Consider the following 14,446-nt stretch of genomic DNA (forward strand, 5'->3'; position numbering starts at 1 on the left):
ACTATAAGGACCGCAACGCAGTCTTAGCTGCCGCAAGGCCCATAGTGGACATACAATACCAGGGCAAAAAATATTGCTTTACCCTGACTTCTCAACTGGAATACAAAAAAAAGGGCCACATTCACCAGAGCCAAAAAACGATTCAGGGACAACAACATAACGTATGCAATGTTGTACCCAGCCAAACTAGGGATACAATCGGATGGCAAACACATCTTCTTTACTGAGCCACAAGAAATAAACAGTTGGCTAGGTGGAAAAGGCCTAAAATAGGGGTGCCCCCACTATACCATTCAATACAATACAATACGAGCACTATACATCACAGCAATAGAAGTAGGGGGTACATGCCCTACGGTTTCACAAGTCTCTTTCTATAAGGGGACCCTGAGGATATCCATCATGGAGCTAGGCCATGCCTGGTCTCCAAGGGTATGTTTGATTGCCACCTCCACGTATATTCAGGTTTAGTATCTCTATTAAGATGATACCAGGTGGGATTGGGTTTCTTTTGGGTTTTTTATTTATGTTTAATTATGCTTTATTATATTTTGTGATTGCCAACTCTACCTCCGCTTCCATATATTTTCACTTGATTGGTTTGCACATGACGATGATGGGAACAATGATACCTCCCCATTTCCTTACTACCACCAACAGCTCCCACTGCACTAACCTGAGTGCCCCTCAGAATAACAATAGAAGGGAAAATTATGCTGACATCCTGGAACTTAAGGGGGCTAAATGACAGAGTCAAACAAACAATTATACTTAAATTTCTCAAAGACCACAAGCCAGATGTAATTCTGCTGCAAGAGACACATCTCACAGGCACCAGTATCATGTCCCTCAAAAAGACATGGATAGCATACCACTATCACTCACATTACTTATCATACTCTTCTGGTGTAGCCATCTTAATAAAGAAAGGAATCCCATTCATGATGGAAGCACTACAATCAGACCCGAAAGGTCACTTCCTCATACAACATTGTATTCTAGCTCACTGTCCCATAACCATTGTATGCGTTTACAAACCACCTCCTTTTAACCTAGACCTCCTAAACCAGATAGCTACCAAAATTGCAAGTCCAGACCCTAGAACTATTCTCATAGCAGGTGACTTCAAGGCAGTACCAGACAATAGCATTGACTGTCACCCAGAAGGCGACCCTCCAGGCTCCAAGGGTGGACAGAAGCCCCTAGGTCTGACAGACCTATGGAGATGGAGACATCCCAGAGAATCACAATACTCATGTGTCACTCCAGCTAAATCAGCTATGTCCTGAATTTACCTAATATACTCCACAGCTGGAATTTCTTTCACACCCATGCTCAGACCACAATCCCATACAGGTCACACTACAATTAGGATGGGCCAGCGGAGATTGGGAGGTTGATGGGTAACACTTGCTCCGCTCCTTCACGATCCCCTGCCCCTAGACAACGAGCAGAGCAGGGGATCGTGTGGCCCCTGGGGCGCGATCACCCAGGGGCCCCAAAGCAGCAGCAGGGACGCGTTTCCTATGCGTCCTGCTGCTGCCTGCACTGCACTTCCGCCCAGCTCCGCCCCCCCATGGCTGCTGACCGTTGGAGCTGGAGATCTGCTGCGTGGGACCCTTTCTCATCGATCTGATGCATCTACCCCAGGTAAGTGTAACATTTACACACACAAAAACACACAAACACACCAACACACACTTATTACAGTAATATACACTTACATTCACACTTACACACACTCACACATAGATTTTTGGGGATTGGGGGGGTCACACACACTCACAGCACCCATGTACACTTGCACACGCGCACACGTGCAAATAACATGCAATTTACCCGTTGTGCACACGCATATGTACATATATGGCTTTGTGGCTTTTTTTTTTTTTTTCTTATCGCATCGTATCTTTTTGGGCTAAAAAAAATGTTTTATTGCCGTTCCGAATAGCGTATTCGCTAACCGTACTGTGCAATAGCTTTTGTATGTTATTTTGGTGGTTATATTGCAATTTTGGGTATTTTGGTGCATTTTTAGCCATTTTATTGAATTTTTAGCCATTTTATTGCATTTTCAGCTCTGCATTTGTGTTGTTCACTTGTTTCTGTCCGTATAATCGATTTGGCCCAGCTAAAATATTCAACCGTTATGTTCAGCATTGCTTTGCAGTTTGACAGTTTGCAGTAGGAACACATATTTACCCATATTGGATTCGTCAGAATGTGTACTTTCTGAAAATATATGGTTTTCTGGGGTCTCTGTACTGTTAGGGGGGTCTAATGTCGCATATTACACATACCGGGTGCTTATATTGCAGCAGCCAGCGCGCGTCAGCCGTGAAAATGTATATACACTATTGTCATTTGGGGGTCTCTGTGCGCCACATAGTTTGGTATATCTATGCATATTGGGCATCAAAGTGTTTAGTAGACCCCTGGCGTTCATATTTAGGATGTTTTATGCTGATAAGTTATGAAATGTGGGGCATATAATGGGGTAAAATTCAAGCTTTGTGACGATTTTCAGAAATTTGATAAAAACCGTTATGTTCAGCATTGCTTGGCAGTTTGGCAGTTTGCAGTAGAAAGACTTATTTACCCATATTGGATTCGTCAGAATGTGTACTTTCTGAAAATATATGGTTTTCTGGGGTCTCTGTACTGTTAGGTGGTCTAATGTCGCATAATACACACACCGGGTGGTTATATTGCAGCAGCCAGCGCGTCAGCCGTGAAAATGTCTATACATATTGTCATTTGGGAGTCTCTGTGCGCCACATAGTTTGGTATATCTATGCACATTGGGCATCAAACTGTTTAGTAGACCCCTATGTTTATATTTAGGATGCTTTATGCTGGTAATGATACATGGACAATACGATGCTGGAAAGTTGAAGCTTTGAGGCAATTTTCAGAATATTTTACCAAAACCGCCAAATTTGGCAAAGCCTTGCGACTCAGTAGTTTGGGGCAGAAAGGCATGGGTACCCATTTTAGATTCTGTATAATGTGTACTTTCCAAAAATATATGGGTTTGGGGGGTAAACATATATTTCTGTGTTTTTACCCCACAAAAATGCAGTCAATGTGTTGATTTTTCATTAGCTGAAGTTACCCACAGGACAATTTGTATGCGCTAACTTCATTTTGGGGCCTCTAAATGCCATATACTTTGGTAAACCTATGCACAGTGGGCACCAAACTGTTTGGAGGACCCCTGGCAATCACAATTTGGGTGCTTTTTTGTGTTACGTAATGATACATGGGCGATATGATGCTGGAAAGTTGAAGCATTGAGGCAATTTTCAGATATTTCACAAAAACCATCAATTTTGGGAAAGCCTTGCGACTCAGTAGTTTGGAGCAATAAGGCATGGGTACCCATTTTAGATTCTGTAGAATGTGTACTTTCCAAAAATTTATGGGTTTGGGGGGTAAACATATATTTCTGTGTTTTTACCCCACAAAAATGCAGTCAATGTGTTGATCTTTCATTAGCTGAAGTTACCCACAGGACTATTTGTATGCGCTAACTTCATTTTGGGGCCTCTAACTGCCAGATACTTTGGTACACCTATGAACAATGGCCACCAAACTGTTCGGAGGAACCCTGGCAATCATATTTAGGGTGCTTTTTTTTGGTGCGTAACGATACATGGGTGATATGGTGCTGAGAAGTTGAAGCTTTGAGGCAATTTTCAGATATTTCACCAAAACCGACAATTGTGGGAAAGCCTTGCGACTCAGTAGTTTGGAGCAGAAAGGCATGGGTACCCATTTTAGATTCGGTAGAATGTGTACTTTCCAAAAATATATGGGTTTGTGGGGTAAACATATATTTCTGTGTTTTTACCCCACAAAAATGCAGTCAATGTGTTGATTTTTCATTGGATGAAGTTACCCACAGGACTATTTGTATGCGCTAACTTCATTTTGAGGCCTCTAAATGCCAGATACTTTGGTAAACCTATGAACAATGGCCACCAAACTGTTTGGAGGAACCCTGGCAATCACAATTTGGGTGCTTTTTTGTGATACATAACGATACATGGGTGATATGGTGCTGGGAAGTTGAAGGTTTGAGGCAATTTTCAGATATTTCACCAAAACCGACAATTTTGGGAAAGCTTTGCGACTCAGTAGTTTGGAGCAATAAGGCATGGGTACCCATTTTAGATTCAGTTGAATGTGTACTTTCCAAAAATGTATGGGTTTGGGGGGTAAACATATATTTCTGTGTTTTTACCCCACAAAAATGCAGTCAATGTGTTGATTTCTCATTAGATGAAGTTACCCACAGGACTATTTGTATGCGCTAACTTCATTTTGAGGCCTCTAACTGCCAGATACTTTGGTAAACCTATGAACAATGGCCACCAAACTGTTTGGAGGAACCCTGGCAATCATATTTAGGGTGTTTTTTCTTGGTGCGTAATGATACATGGGTGATATGGTGCTGAGAAGTTGAGCTTTGAGGAAATTTTCAGATATTTCACCAAAACCGACAATTGTGGGAAAGCCTTGCGACTCAGTAGTTTGGACCAGAAAGGCATGGGTACCCATTTTAGATTCGGTAGAATGTGTACTTCCCAAAAATATATGGGTTTTGGGGGGTAAACATATATTTCTGTGTTTTTACCCCACAAAAATGCAGTCAATGTGTTGATTTTTCATTAGCTGAAGTTACCCACGGGACTGTTTGTATGCGCTAACTTCATTTTGGGGCCTCTAAATGCCAGATACTTTGGTAAACTTATGAACAATGGCCACAAAAATGTTCAGAGGAACCCTGGCAATCATATTTAGGGTGCTTTTTCTTAGTACGTAATGATACATGGGTGATATGGTGCTGGGAAGTTGAAGGTTTGAGGCAATTTTCAGATATTTCACCAAAACCGACAATTTTGGGAAAGCCTTGCGACTCAGTAGTTTGGAGCAAAAAGGCATGGGTACCCATTTTAGATTCTGTAGAATGTGTACTTTCCAAAAATATATGGGTTTGGGGGGTAAATATATATTTCTGTGTTTTTACCCCACAAAAAATGCAGTCAATGTGTTGATTTCTCAGTAGCTGAAGTAAAGTCCTGAACAATTTGGATGTGCTAACTTCATATTGGTGTCTCTAAATGCCAGATACTTTGGTAAACCTATGCATAATGGGTATCAAACTGTTCAGTGGACCCCTGGCAATCATATTGCAGGTGCTTTTTCTTGGTACCTAATATAGTTTGGGATATGCGGAGCAGCAAAATAAAACCTTTGAAATGATTTTTCAAAATTTTGAATTTTATTTTGAAAAACCGCTATGTTCAGACAAGCTTTTCTGTTTGGTAGTTGGGAGTAGAGAGACATAGTTACCCATTTTGTAATCGGCAGAATGTGTACTTTTCAAAAATGTATGGTTTTCTGGGGTAAACCTATGGTTTCAGGATTTTTTGCCTTGGAATCTAAAGCATGCCATTTTCTGCCTTAGTGCTTTCAAAATTCAGTAATATACTGCCGGGAGTTTTTGCTGTACAGAAGTCCTAAATCTCCCTAAAACTATACATATCTGGTATTGGCACATTCGAGAGACATAAGGCTTTCCAAATCAGTTGGATTTTCATCTGTAAAATGAAATATTTTTCTGGTATAAATTGATATACGATGAAAAATGGTAATTTTTCAATTTTTTTTGGTATTTAGCACAATAAATTTTTTTGCACAGGTGGAAATACATGAAAACTCAGGCAGATTTAGAAAGCTCAGTTTCTACCGAAAAAAACAATGTATAGTTTTCCTAGGTAAACTATAGGTTTCCCCTCAGAAAATGCCCCTAAAGTGAGAGAGCACAAAATGCTTAAAAACGGCTGGCATTTCGCGTAACCAAAATGTGAAATTCTGCTGGCACTTAAAGGGTTAAGACTATAGAGAATAAATGCATAACAAAAGTTTCAAGTTTCCGTTTTGCTCAGTGATTATTTTCTTTGAGCTACTTGTATCTGTGTATACAATAAATTAGTTATCCCGCCCAATAATAGGTGTCATTTACTTGCTTCACTGCAGTTGCACTGGGCTGCAGTCTATTGCATGTAAAATCCCATTCATTAAGGGTACTTGTATCAAGATGCACTCTTAGCCGTTTCATATAGTTGTGTTTGGTGCTGTTGCCTTCCTCCAATCTCCTTTTCTAAGTGCAGTTGTGCCTATTGACACAGGGTGTTGTGGAAAACCTGGAGTTACTACCTTGGAACTGGCATTAACTCTTACAGTAGCCTGCGTAAAATGCCACAGCATAGTTGATCACATGTCACTCTTACACCAAGCACAAGAAATAATACCAACCTAGAAAATGTTTGGTGCAATTTAGTCCAATTTACATCAAGGTGAAAGTGTAACAGCATCAATTTTGATGTATGGACCACAACTGCATCAAATGCAATTATACCTGGCACCATAATAAAATAAATATTGTGTACTGTTTAAGAAATAATAAAGTTAGTCTTCAGTACCTTACACTCCACAACCTGTCACTCTTCATGCTCTCTTCATGCTGAGGTCTGGGTCAGATTTTGATTGACAGGTAGGTCTAATTACTCTTTTAGGCAGGCTCCCTTTCTTAGCAGAATAACTCAAATAATCAACTCCAGCACAAACAAAAGGTAAAAAAATAACAGACTCTGGCAAACACCCTGCTCGCAAAGAAACAGGATTTCCATCAGAGACGGTTATTTTTAAAGAGTGAGCACCTAGGTTACAGGTGTAACCCCCCTAAAGGATGTATTAAACCTAACTGACTCCACCTACTGCATGAAGACAGAATGAAGAGAGACAGGTTGCTCAGAGGGGGAGAGTGAAGTAACTAGGTTATTTCATAAATGGTACAGAATTTTTAATTGATGGAAGTTTCTTATTTCAGCAAGGTGATGCTTATATTAAAGTACAGTTTTTGATGCAATCACCTTGTTTTTCACACAAAGCATTTGTTTTTTACAGAATTCATGCATTATTGTGCGTGCAATGCAAGCTTGGAAATGGAACGCAGTAGTTCTGCTTTGCCATAGGTGAAAACAGTTGCACAGAATGTTTTCAAAGTTTGTCTGATTTCTTGTCCAATGGTTCGTGTTCAAGTGACATCTGTGCCTGATTCTTTAGGTGCCACTGCACTGCAGCGATAGTTGCAGGGCTCTCAGGGAACCCTTGCGCTACTATTTGGTCAGGAGGGTGCATCATAAGGTGCAGCAGTGTTAAATTTTGAAAAGGAAAGCTGGAAGGGCTGATGACTGTTGAATGCAACTATACCAATGTGCACAGAACACCTTTGGATGCAAGGATGCAAGTATGAAAACGTTTTTTAGGCTCAACTGTCGGAAAAAGCTCATATTGACCAAAATAACTGACTTAATTGACTTAAATAAAGCCTACAATCCCCATCTTTAGAAACTGTTTTAGATCTTTAGATACTGTTTTAGATCATTCATTGATATAATTGTAATCTTTATAAGCATTTCTCTCTTGGCAACTTGACTTTTGAAGGATTGTAAGAATCTGAAATGGATCTGTAAATAGGCTGTCCCTATTCAGGTATGATTGTATTCAAAACTAATTGTAATTTCCCTTTAATGGGGTTTTTTAAAATTAAGACACAATTGCCTTTTCGCAACTCATTATACACATGTTTTTAAAGGAAGCATAAGACATACAACACAAATATAATATTTTTCCCTCTTTCCCCTCTTTATATTAAAACAGATTTCAAGTCTTGATCAAAGTTCTCCCCAAGTTCAATGTCTTTTATGTAAACCCTCGCCCATATTGAAATTCTATAGTGTCAATTAAAATTGGTTTTAAAAGTGATTATTGTGTTGTTTGGACTTCAAAGTTTTTTTTTATACAATTCCCATAGTTGGTGTATAACATTTAGAGATTGTAATGATCTGTTTCTGGTGGTCTTTAAGATACATCCTACCAGTAACTGCAAAATTATTACTATTATGCCATCTATTCTTTTTTTTTTTCCATTAAAAATGCAATTAGTGTTCATGCAGTTTAAAGTTGTTGCGACAGTCAGAAGGAAATCTTTCTAATCAGCACTAAATTCTTCCAGTTCAAGATGATTAAACAGGGCTCAATTTATCAATCACTAGAAAGATGATGTTACATTGTAGTAAGCAGGTAAAATTGCTTGTATTAATGGCTCAGCACCTACTATCCACGCTTCTGAAAATGATGTCTTTACACAAGTTTGCACTTTGCAATCTATGAACTAAATATTGTACAACACAAATCACTTTTTTATAACTATAATATTAAATCTAATTTTCTATGTCTTAGTGCCCTGCGAATAAGAAAACACAGCACTGGTCAGTTTCATTTGCTTTGTATGCAAGGTAGAAGTTACATGAAGGTCATTATATCTTTCACAAAATGCCAGTGCTTGCTAAACTGAAAATAAAACAGCAGTTTATCAAATTTGAGAGCTTTATTATGACTGCATGCTGCAAATCAGAAACAAACCCTCAACTATTTTAATAACACATTATAAATTTTTAATAACACAATGTAAATTTTATTACAGAATAAGGTAATAGTATCTGATTTATGGTCTAGACTTTCTGTATACAGGCATTATTACCTTGGCTATAGTGTGTGGATGCATTACACCATGTAATGTGACTTTCATTTTTGTAAAGGAGAAAACACTTTTTATGAGTTCAGGCGAATGGGAAACTGGTCATCAGTAACTAATAGAAGACACTTTTGGCAAAATATTCAAGGTTACATTGTAACTACTGTATATTACAAATGGAAATATTTTGTTTTAAACAATTGATAAATGCCTCTGATTAAAATTACCTATATTCTAGGACTACCATAATTTAACAATTATTTAAAGAGGATGCTCACCATTATTATTAACATGTAATAAATAGACATATTCCATTGATTTTCACCATTTATTTTGTATGATTTTTGAATTATTAATGCTCCTATACAGCCTGTTTTTCATCTTCAGTGAAGATACTACCTGGTTGCTGGGGTCACTGACATGGAAAAAAAAATATCTACTCCAGCTATGATGCTTTAATCTGCTGCGCATTACTCACGGCTATAACAACTAGATGTTATTTTATGGTTAACTTTCTAGAGATACAAAACAGAGATGTTAATAATTCTAAAACAACAAATACAAAACAACTACAAAGTTGGTAAACTTAGTTAAAGAGATTACTAATAGATTACTTTGAGTAAAATACCAAATGTCAGAAAAACATTGATGACATTTACGACCTACTGTATTTATAAAGCCTTGAGTTTTTTATGGGGGAAAACTACATTTTTACAGAAAAAAAACAATGCATTTTTAGAGATTAGAGAAATTTTAGAGTTTTATGCTGCCTGCTAAAAATCTGAATCCAAAAATACTCCAGCTAAAATCCGTTGAGGTCATTTTACAATTTGAATATGTTTCTTGACATTGCAATCTGCGCTGGTTTTCGTAAAATAATCCAAAAAAGTCAGGGTTTTCAGGACAACTCGAAAAAATCATACAATTCAAGCATCAAATTTGAAAAAGTCGTACTATTCTAATTGTCTCACAATTTTGATGCAACTTTTCCCACCAATTTTTTTGAGCTGATTTTGTGATAAATAAAATTCCTGGATGGGAGTTAGGTCGACTTTGTTTTAATAAAAACAATGGAAAATTTTGAGTAAATACCCCCTTTATTGTAGCTTTAATTTCTAGGAACATCGCATGTACAAGGCATAGCCTACATACATGCATAGTTCAAAATTATCCTATGGTTTCAACAGTTATATGATGAGGGTCCAGTTGCCAAATTTTTCATTTATTTCTAGAAATAATTGTAAAGAAGGTTGTCCCAGTTCTATTGAAGATGGAGAAATAAGGAATCTCCAATTGCATAAATCAGATACATGGTATTTGTTTAGAGGTTGCATTTGATAAATTTGCAGAAGTATTTCCTCATTGTATTCAAGTTTCTCTTGGCAATTTATGAAATGTATATGTGTAGGGGCCCCTATGGGTTAATCTGCCCTGCAGCTTTAAGGCCCCCACCTTTTTCTTAGAGTGATCTGCCAGGAGAGAATGACACTCCCCTGCTACACTGCTATATAGTGTGTGTAGGGAGTGGCCACTTCCTCTTTGGCCTGTGGATGGTGATCCAGCTGGTTGTGCTCAGGAGAGCCTGGGCACAGCTAGGCCCAGAAAGGCCCAGAAAGGCCCAGAAAGGCCCATGTGCTTTGGAGAAGAAGTCGGGGACCAGGTAACCCCGTGAATGAGGAATAGTTACACTAGGGCAGACTTGTCATAGTCTCTCTAGGAGAGAAAGGCAGAGAGGTCAGAGAGAAAGAGCAGCTGAAGCTCCAACAAGGATTTGCAGTAAGGGAGTAGCTTCCCAGAGGCTTTATGTGTTGCCTCCAGTCAGGGACCTCAGTGAAGAGGGACTGTAGGGTAGAAGCTGCTTGCCTGACAACTTCCAGGAGGGAATGTGTGTGAATACTGCAAATGCCTAATGGAGACCTTTCCTCTGTGAGAAATGCCTAATGCCTGCAGCTCTGTGAACCTCCTGGCGCCCATCTTTTGTTGTATGCACAGTAGCCTGGGGGATGTAGTTGCACTACACCATAGAGGGAACACTTCCACATGGCTAGGCCCTGACCCTGTTGTGTAAATCGCAGTGTAACCCATGCTTCTACTGCTAGCTGGACAGTTTAACTATTTGTGTGCTATGCAGCCCAAATAGGTGTTACATTTGTTTCTTCAGATGTAGAGGGTGCTCTTACTTCTAGGTAGTATTTTAGATTTAGATTTCAGATGAGTTAAGGACTCATCTTTAAAGGATTAATTTTAAGCAAATGTTAATAGAAGCAAATATTTGAGCCCAAAATACTTTAACATATTTGCACCTTGTATGAATGAAAAGCCTACTTTTCCACAAACTCCAGTACAATGTTGTTGCTAAATATAAATGTGGTAATCCTTGTGTTGGTGGGCATATTATCTTAAATGTAAAATGGCCCAAAATTAAAATGAGCTTTTTACTTAGCCAGTTTAGCAAGTTTTCTAGAGCTTCATAGGTAAACTTTTTTAGGCTTATGGTAAATTAGACAACGTCTAAATTATTCATACAGTAAATAAACTTTCAGCAATAAACCATGGGATGATGGATTATATGCAGCTGAGATGCCCAGCATCTATGTTTTGTTATGATATGTCGGTTAACATTTTTGAAGACAGAGAATATATTATTAGTAAATTATTTTTAGTTGACAAAAAGAGAATATAATATTTTATAACACAGCATATTTTAAATGACAGAATTTAAAAATGTTATGGAGTCAATGAAAACCTATATTAAAACATAATATTAATTTTGAGACTGGATACAATCCAGCCTAAAGGGCTGAGAAATGCTGTACTATTATAGATTCATATGCTGTCATTGCTTTATGTAAGAAAGAAAGTAATGAATCAAGGTAGACAAGACACATGTGCTGCAATGGCTTAGCTGTTATTAAAGCTGTTATTTAAGAAAACAAATACATATACTTACTTAGACAAATGCAACTAGATAAATATTGTATGTGAATGAGCTTTCACTAATCCAATGTTAACTAATGATGTTATTCAATGGACACATATCTTACTTTATTGAAGTAAAGGAATGTATGTTTTCTAGGTTCAGACATAGAGAAAAAGAAAAGAGATTGATCAATGCACATTCCCTAGTCCCCTTTCACATAAGTAATCTATGCAGATGCATTTATTTACAAAGACAGCGTTTTTTTAGTTACAAAATTATGATCAAAAATTTGATAAGCCACCATACCACGTCAAGGTAAAACCCATATGGCGGTCCCTAACTATTTACTTCTGGTCGTAATACTCAAATTCTAAAGCTTCCCGGCATAAGAGCATTACCTAAAATTAAGGTCTCCCGACCTGGGCATTGGTTTCAATCATAGGGCTTAGTCCTCCCCCGTCATTAGCTTTAAAAGGAGAGCGATAACCTAGACCACAGCATTGGTTCCATGAGATTAATCCTCCCGCCGCTTGCGGCTTTTAAGAGAGAGAAAATGCCCAGACCAACACCAATTTCCAAAGGCATGGGGCCACCATTTAAAGGGACGGGTGTGGGGGTGCTACAACCACATGGAAACCTGGCCTGCAGCATAGCTGCTGAACTTCCGAACAGAATAAATCTGCTACAATTCAAAGTGGAAAAAGGAAAGGTTGTGGGAGCACAGTTTTTTTTATAACATAGAGGAGAAGGGCACTGGTTCAAACATTTGTTTAACTGGAAAAAAAATTATTTGAACCCTATTTCATTATAAAAAGGAGTGATTCTTGAGCACAAACAAACCATGTAAATCCCTAACCATTAGGATTAGAGAAAAGAGATTGTGAAACTAGTTCCCTTTTTTTCAATAACACATGCAGTGCCTACTAACATGTGGCTACAATACATTATTGCCATCTTGTGGTTAAATATGAAATACTTGTGAATATGACTAATGACTACAATACATTAATATCACTTAAAATTTGTATTTGTGGCTAAAGACAGAGGCAATAGTCTATTTTTTGTTTTAAAACATATTATGGTTTGTTTCAAAACTAAATAAACTGTTTTAAATGTGCACAGTTTGCCATTGGGTATTTAGTATCTCAGCACTGTATATTATAGTCAAACCAGACATGTTGGATTAAATAACAACATTCATTCTGAGCGAGGCAGAATATATATGTGTCATATAAAGTTAATTTCTGCTTGAGCAAAGGTAATTTGAAATGCACAGGAATTTACTGCTTTCAATGCTACCTGTGTAAGTATTACAACATGTTCAGAAGGCTATGAATCAAAGGTTTAAAAAACCCTTCATCACTTATTGAAATGGTATTTTGCTAAAGCTAGAGCCATTTGTTTATAGATCATTTGTTTATCACATTGCAGTTACAGGTTTGCAAATTCCCCAGTAAGCTATATGAAAAACTCCATTCATTAAAGGTACTTGCTTTAACATGTGCTCCTTGAGTGAGTGCAACTGCATTTGTTTTGTCAGCCACCATCATGTGTAACTGCCCCTTTGCAACTGCAAGGGGAAGTTCTGGGGAAAAACTTAATTGGAAGTAAAAAAAATAGTGATTTCATTTGAAAAAGTGCACTATTCACAGTGCATCTGCAGTAAGTAAATTACCCCTAATATGTCTCAGATCCCTCTCAAAATGTAGAGTGTAGGGTTTAAATGTTTTTTATTGAAAAAAATTGCAAGAGAATATTAACATAACTTAGGCTAACATGTCAGCCAATAGTAATAATATATTCATTAAGAATTAAAATTCCCCCCTCCCCCAGTCCACTGGGCATATGCCCTAGTGAAGAGCATGACAGTGGGACAAGGACAGTCTCAGTCTATGCCTTTGCCGTAGATTTCCTGATGGGAAAGATGAAGAAGTAGAACTATATGCATCTAGAAGAATTTGTTGCTCCTGGTGGCCTGGAGCAAAATCTGACATGTGGAGCTTGGTATGGAAAACTGCAAGTACCATGTCAGAACAAAGTCAAACAACAAAGTTGAAACTCCTAGAAAGCCTGGCACAAGAAGCACAGGTGTACATAAACTGAGGCCATGAATTACTGTCATTCAAGCCAACCACAAGCAAAATAAGGTCGACAAATGTGTACTCTGATATCAAGGTTTTGGAATGCAAAGTCTATGCTGTTTACATAATTGTTTGGATGACCAATAGTTTACTTGCATCAGAACTGCCAAAGAAAGTACTTAAACACAGACACAATGAGGTAGGTATGGTCAGAACTGTAAAGTTGTCCAGCATTCCATAGGCCATGTGAGGATATCTGGCCAGTTTCAGAGAGGAAAACTGTAACTCTGTAGCTAGGGAACACCTGATGGCTTTTGACACAGGAAACATTCCCAGGGGCACACCCTGTAGAGTGTAGGGAGAAGGAACTGGGCACTATCTCTGATCTGCAGAGGGAATAGGCACGAGAGGCCCCATCTCTATCACTTTCACACATACACAGTAAAAAGATGTGTGTTACAGATAAATAGATGTGCCTTAATAATACAATAGAAACTGCTCTAAATAAAGGTGTGTTGTAACTCACACCTTTTGCACACAATAGTCTTGCTCTTGACACCACTACATACTGAATATACATTTCATTACTTAAAATTAGAGTTCATCATTTAGCTACTCCATTTAAAACACATTCATGCTTAAATATTCATATGGGTGCAAACACTTATGAACAACATCCTTGATAACATTTACATTTTAAAAATTGAGGTGCCATGCTGCACCAGATCTAATGATCCATTGCAACCAAACAGCATTATACATTTTCTAGTCTACTGCACTTCTTCATGATTTGCTGGTGGTCAGCACTACATGTTTTCAATATCTTACTATTTGCAG

Source organism: Xenopus laevis, chromosome 1L (genome assembly GCF_017654675.1).
Source record: "Xenopus laevis strain J_2021 chromosome 1L, Xenopus_laevis_v10.1, whole genome shotgun sequence".
Lineage (NCBI taxonomy): Eukaryota > Metazoa > Chordata > Amphibia > Anura > Pipidae > Xenopus > Xenopus laevis.